Raw genomic sequence first — 6,393 nt, 5'->3', positions numbered from 1 at the left:
CCTGTGAGTGGAAGCTCCAGACAAGCGTCTGAAACTGAACACATGCAGCATAATAAGGAGGCTGATTACATGGGGTGAGACGACTGGGAAGCTGTTCGCCATGTAACCCGGGTTGGGAGTCGGGCCTCATGAATTCCCAAACCCTACATCTCCAAGACAGACAGAAAATTAGAGTTCTGGAGGGAAAAACGAAATGAATCCAAATGGAAAGTCTGACGATAGAACCAAAACCAAACCCAAACCAAAGGCACCTAAACCAAAGCTCCGAATAAAAGGCAATTGAACTAGACGCAAATTGAGGAATTCGGATTTAGGAAGGCGTTACCTGGGGATGTGGAGTCTTGGCAATTGAACAGCAGACAAAAACAGGTCTTTCGTGGATGTATCACCTTGGTCGGTCGCTGGAGTCCACAGCCCCTGAGGGCACCTTCTGTATCTCACTGAGGACTCCAAACTTGTGAAAGACAAATTGGAGTCCAGTTTGCAGACCACAGCGTTTTACCCGGAACACCAAAGCTTTACTGCAGCAAAGGAAGTCAAGCAAGGCAGTAACTTCCAGGGTCCTAGGGATAGCAAACGATTTTTATAAACATAAAAAAGAAGATAGCTTGGCTCTTGTTGACTAGGCGAGGGTTTGTCTGTCTTGCAGGAGCTGCTTTAGGCAGGTGAGCTTTATTTTTTATAGGGTTGAGTCAAAGCTCATAAATTAGGGGCTTGATTGGCTATCTGGGTCAGCTGCTTTGGTGAGGATTTCAAATTTCAAAAGATAAAAAGGAAACTCAAAGAGGACATGGGTTGTTTCTGACACGGAGGGGTGCCCAGGGCTTTCTTTATACAATTTTATCAGTTGTTTTGATAAACAACTGATTACCAGCTTTGTGGCAGAAGTCTTAGATGAATGTTACAGAAACCTAACTCAAACCAGTTTGAGCAAAATTGGCACACATGATGCGGAAGTAGGGGAGTGAACCTGGAATTCAGGCACTGCTGATTCCAAGGTCTCAAAATAACATCGTCAGGGCTCACTCTGTCTCCCTATCTGAATTCTTCTTCCCTTTCTGTTACCCTTTCTCCTTCTGCACAACTGGTTTCTTTCACATTGCCAGGAAAAAATGGCCTTTTATAGTGTCAGACTCAGTCCAACCTAGCAAACATAGCAGACAAAAACACTTCTCTTTCCCAACATTGGCAAGGCCAATCAGAGTTTCTAGGGGAGACAGGGTACTGAAGCCCCCAAAGAAAGGGGTATAGGCACCCTACATTAAGATAAATAACTTAGTCAAGAAATTAAGGGCCTTGTGGAAAAGGCAAGAATAAAAAAATTGCCGTAGTTTTACAATACTGGGGCCTACAGGAGCCCAGAGGAGTAAGTGGCCAAATCTTTCTTTAAAAAACTGACTGGACTTTTCATGATTAATATCAATGTTGCTTCGCCTGAGTAAATGCATAAAATCCTCTGTCTTTGTACTTCGTTTCTCTTAAGTGTAACATATTTCTCATGAACTTTCTACAATTTACTTAGCCCCTAACTCTCACTTGCATCCTTACCCTCCACTCCATCATCTGCAGATGATAAGTGAAGATTATTTCAACTTTTAAGTGAGCAACATTATCCAGTTGGTATACTTTTCCAAAACGTTTTGGATTTATCTTTCCATTGTGTTCCTGTATATGTTATTATCATCATTAAGATTTCAAACAGAATTGAGGGGGTCGAAAGTACCAGGAAAATTAAATGCCTGTTTCAAAAGTAAATTTCAGGTGCCCTATTCAAAAGTGACTTTTTGGCTACCTATATAATTTCAGATATTGAAATCGGAGGACACTTAAAATTTTTAAATTGCTCTAGGAAAAAAATAGCCAGTATTTTAGAAACAATAGATTGAACATTAATGATGATTTCAACTCAGAAAGATGGAAAAACTAGTCATCTAAAATGTACTTATCTATGGCTCCCTTAAAAATGGGGAGGGTAGCTGGAATGCTGGATGACAAAAAACTGATGTAATGAAATTACTGAATGCATCCCAGAAAATAACAAAAAGCTTGGGGAAGCTTCAAACAACTTAGCACTTGCTCTAGAACTGTCCTGGTTATCACATATGTGTTTAAATAAGCAAAAGAGTAGAGTCTGGCCTGAGCAGAGCCATCCAATCTGCAGGAACAATTAAGGAGAAAGACTCTAAAAGAGATGAGTTGCTGAAACAGAAGGGACTAGGGAGTTCAGTGAGTTGGCAAGGGCTGGTATGCTGCTGCTTTAGGAAAACGGAGAAATTCTGCAAACATCTGCTGGTTCGCAGCTAATACAAATGCAAAGACATTAAAAGACCCTAAGGTTTTTCTAAGGATTAATAAAAAGAAGCTTTCTTTATAACTGGGTAAAATGGTTGTTTGGGGGCAATGAGTCTCCAACAGATGTGGTTTTTCCCACTGAGACAGCCTCAGAATTAGCACAATTGAGTTGGTTTGCCATGATTAACACCACCAAACGTAACAGGAAGGTACCCGCTGTATTTCAGTGGCTGTGGCCCTCCAAACCCTATTCTCATGTACACCCCTTTATTTAGGGTTAGTTGCATTTAATAAATATTTTTACTTTTATAGAAAGAGGATATCAGAATGGATGGGGTGCTGGACTTGCCCTTGGATTATTTAAGGTTAGGGTAAACCTAACCTAGGCAGCCAAAACTGGTAAGGTTGCCAAATAGTCTCCACCAAAATACCTGTTACCAGAGGAGAAAGAAAAACAAATAATCTTTCTGCAGAGGCTCTGCCAAAGGGGCCCTACTGTCCCTCTTCTGGGGCCTACCTTTTGCAGTATTAAATAGAATACCTACCATTAGTATCTGAACATCTTAGATAAATTAGAAGGTGAAAGTAGTCACACTTCGGGAGGAATCCTCATATTACAAAAGGATCACAGGGTCCCTTTAAAGTAGCATCTTCTCAAATGTTTGCTTATAAATAATTAAATAACAAGGGAGACCAATGAAGAATTGTCCTAAAGCTTTACTATTTAAATAGCAGTCAGAATTTATGATAAAAACAAATCTAAAATGATTACTTACTTTAAAATGGAGATTACAATCTAAAAGCTTCATTAACCCTCAAAGTTGGTCATAACCACTCGCTGGTGGCTCCTAGCCAACAGGCAGGTAAAGTATCTAGAAAGGAATATCCCACCTATGTGTGCCAGGCGTGTGAACCCAAACCTCGTACAGACTTCATTTGGGGTGAAGAAATGTAGCAAAAATGGAGACTTCAAAAAGTAACCCTTCAAAGGGCATTTTGTTTAATTAAAAAAATGCTGTCAAATTTGGGTGTTCTTTTTTCACTTTTATTTTTTATTCTTGTTCTGGTTCTTTCTGATGTAAGGAAAATGTTCAGAGATAGATTGTGGTGATGAACACATAACTATGTTATCATACTGTGGACAGTGGATTGTATACCATGGATGATTGTATGGTGTGTGAATGTATTTCAATAAAACTGAATTTAATAAAAAAAAAATGCTGTCAAATAAGCAACGCTTTTACTTTTAAAGTGTTCCTTAAGAAATACTTGCAAAAAGTAGATTGCCTAGAACAGGAGTCAGCAACTTTTTTTTTTTTTTTCTTTTCTCCCTGTAAAGGGCCAGACAGTAATTATTTTAGACTTAGGGAGCCATAGAGTCTCTGTGGCAATTTATTCACCTCTGCCATTGTAACATGACAGCAGCCACAGACAATACAGAAATGATAAGAGTGTGTTCCAATAAAACTTTATGAACATTGAAATTTGAATTTGATACAATTTTTATTACTTTCAACCATTTAAAAATGTAAAAACCATTCTTAGATTGCTGACCCTACAGAAACCGGTTATAGGTCAGTTTCTACTAGGGGCCGTAGTTTGCAGACACTGATCCTGTTCCATCCTCAAAATGCCAGGATGAGCAGAGATGACATGAAAAGAGTACAGATGAGAGAACAGGAGACTTCACCTCTGCTAGAGGAGAAATCAACCCAAACTGACTTCTGGGTGTGACACAGATTTGTCCTCTCCAAAGGGAGATATGAAAACCAGACATGGACCAATAGCAAACTTAATTAAGGCCAGACCCCATAGCTAATTAATCCCCATCTGGGGTTCAACGTTGCTGTTTTAGGAGATGGTATTTTGTTGTTTTTGTTTTGTTTTGTTTGTTTGGGTTTTACAATGGGGGTTTATTAGTTCACAAATTTACAGTTCTAAGGCCCTAAGTGTCCAAACCAGGGCATCAACCAGAGGATACCTTCTCTGAAGAAAGGCCAGTGGCATCCAGAACACCTCTGCCAGCTGGGAAGGCACGTGGCTGGCGTCTGCTGGTCCTTTGCTCCCGGGTTCTGGTTTCAAAATAGCTTTCTCCAAAATGTCTCTGGGCTTCTCTCTCAGCTTTTCTCTCTCAGCTTCTGTGCATCCTTTCTTGTTCTCCCAGGGTGTTTCTCTCCAAGCAACTGGTGGTCTTTTCTCTTTTCTGGGGCAAACTCTGGGTTTCATCTGTTAGCTTAGCATTTCTAAATGTTTTTTGTTCTGCATCTCCAAGCGTCTGGATCTGTGTTGGCCCCTGAGCTTTCTTAAGAAGACTCCAGTAAACTAATCAAGACCAACCTTGAATGGGCGGGGTCATGCCTCTGTGGAAATAATCTAATCAAAAGGTCTCGCCCACAGTTGTGGGTCACATCTCCATGGAAACAACCTAATCAAAATATCCCACCCATAATAAGTCTGCCCCCACAAGACTAGGTTAAAAGAACAGGGCTTTTGTGGGGGACACAATAGATTCCAACCAGCACAGGATCCTTCTACAATGTAACATTTGGAAAGTTAATGGTCTACAGATTACCTTTGGTGAAAACCTATTCTATATAATTTGTAATGGTGCATGAGATTCCATTGTTATTCAGAAATCCATTCGAGTTCATAATTGAGATTGTTTTCAGCCTTTCACTATTATAAACAATACTACCATGTACATTTTGCAGCGGAATCTTTGCAAATATTCATGATGGTTCCTTAGGCACAGAAATGCTTTTTATGGATTTTTATCCTTATGGCCCAATGGTCTCCTAGAGAAGTTGTACCAATTTGAATTCCCACTAGCAAAATGCCCATCTCTCCCAATTCTTGACAAACTGGGTGCTTTATTTTTTAATCTTTACCAATTGCATAGACAGATAAACTTTAATTTTTTTCATGTCTTTCCATTACTATTTTCTACTTCTAGTTTTGTGCTTTTGAGTTTTTCCCCCAAATTATGATTCATGAATTTTCACCTAAATGTTAAGTGCTTTTATTATTTTATTTAAATCTTTAATCCATGTAGGGTTTATTTTGGTATATAACATGAGATAATTTAATTTTTTCCTATGTAATTAATGAGTTAGCTAAACAAAATTTATTGGATAATTGAAGCTTTCCCACTGATTTGGAATGCTACACTTATAAAACATATTAAGTTCTTATAATAGGCACTCATTTCTGGTAGGATAAATTCCCGTACATTACTTCTCCTTTACAAAATACTCTTGGCTATTCTCATATGTCAGGGTTAAATGAACATCCTAAGATGAATTGAGATAATTTCCTATGCTCTACCTTCTAACAATTTAAATCCTAAAGAAGATAGCAATTCCTTAAAGGATTGCAAGATCTTAACTACAAAATAATCTGGGTGCTGAAGTTCTTGGATATTTGTCAATTTCTTTTATAATCTTTAGTCTACTCACCTATATTCATCCATCAAAATTGTTCTTGTCCTAGAAGAGCCATTTTTCAAGATGTCCAAAATTACTAGCTTATTAGAATGCTCTTATTTTAAATTTCATCTTTACAGTTTTATCTCTTCTCATTCAAAATATCGTATGTTTATATTTTTACTTTTTCTTGATTTGTTTTGCCAAAACTGCATACATTTTCTTGGTCTTTTCATTCCATGACCCTGTAATTTTCTGTTTTTTGTTTCAAAATTTGTTTGTTCTGTTTTTTTCCTGACCTACCTTTCTGTGTCCGACTCTTCTTCTGTTCTTGGCTGTAACCTCCCCTCTCTATTCTATGCTGAGGTTATCTCATCTTCTTCTGAGGCTTCATAAGATGAAGATAACATCAAATCTCTAGTCCAGACAAACTTTTTGAGGTCTAACCTTACATATACAATTGTTCTCTTGACATTTCCTTTGATGTCTGACGAGCCTATCAACCTCAATGTGTCCAAAGATGAATTCATGACTTTTCACTCATGCCAACTCTCTCCTTTCCCCTTTTCTTCCACCTTACTCAATTGCATTTACATCGCCCCGGTGCTCAGCCCATAAACCTGAGGATCATTACTGGACCCTTTTATCCTTTACCCTTCACATCCTATTATCACCAAGT

Source organism: Choloepus didactylus, chromosome 10 (genome assembly GCF_015220235.1).
Source record: "Choloepus didactylus isolate mChoDid1 chromosome 10, mChoDid1.pri, whole genome shotgun sequence".
NCBI classification, from domain to species: Eukaryota; Metazoa; Chordata; class Mammalia; order Pilosa; family Megalonychidae; genus Choloepus; species Choloepus didactylus.
The sequence above is the reverse complement of the archived record's forward strand: the minus strand, read 5'-3'. Positions refer to the sequence as shown.